Below are 707 nucleotides of genomic sequence, written 5' to 3' on the forward strand. Positions count from 1 at the left end.
AATAACCCTAGCTGTCCTGGAACTAACTCTGTAAACCATTACAGGCTGGCCTCGAACTAAAGAGATTTGCCTGTCTCTGCCTCCCAAGTACTAGAATCAAAGGCATGTGCCACCACCACCCGGCATTAAAAAGAGATTTAAAACTGAGCATGGTGGCACATGCCTTTAATCCCAGCATTAGAGGCAGAGTAGCATATAAGTAAGTGGATCTCTGTAAGTCTAGGACAGTTGTAAAGACTAAACTTTTGTGTACAGAGATAGGCATTCAGTGATCCAAGTACTGGTAATAGAAAAATGAAAGACACACTTTGATGCCAGCACTGGAGAGGTGGAGGCAGGAGACTCAGGAATTCAAAGTCTGCCACAGCAATATAGTCAGTTTGAGGCCAGTAAGGTCTATATGTCATTGCCGGGGGCGGGGGGTAAAAGAAAAACAAAAGGAAATCTTAACTAACAACAAAGAAGGAAATCAGGTAGAGTTATGGGAAAAGTTGTGCAGTATCTGGCAGTGCTCAAGTTCTGCCTGAATGGTGTTCACTTTATACCTAGGAAAAGTGGCATTGTTAGCCCTCCTCCACCATATGTCCAAACTGGATGGGTCAAGTCTTTGAATCTAATGATGATTTTTACAGGAAATTCAGAGAGCCATATTGTAACCATGGGGTTACAATAGGTAAATTCCAGACAGAACAATATTTTACTTAAAA

At 41.9% G+C, this 707-nt stretch overlaps 1 protein-coding gene across 2 annotated transcripts in view; it reads right to left on the reverse strand.

Moving 5' to 3' along the window:
• Nucleotides 1-707, reverse strand: part of Socs7 (suppressor of cytokine signaling 7) — a 42041-nt gene that overhangs the window by 17506 nt on the left and 23828 nt on the right. The gene's annotated exons all lie outside the window — the stretch shown is intronic.

Source organism: Microtus ochrogaster, unplaced genomic scaffold, assembly GCF_000317375.1.
Source record: "Microtus ochrogaster isolate Prairie Vole_2 unplaced genomic scaffold, MicOch1.0 UNK31, whole genome shotgun sequence".
NCBI classification, from domain to species: Eukaryota; Metazoa; Chordata; class Mammalia; order Rodentia; family Cricetidae; genus Microtus; species Microtus ochrogaster.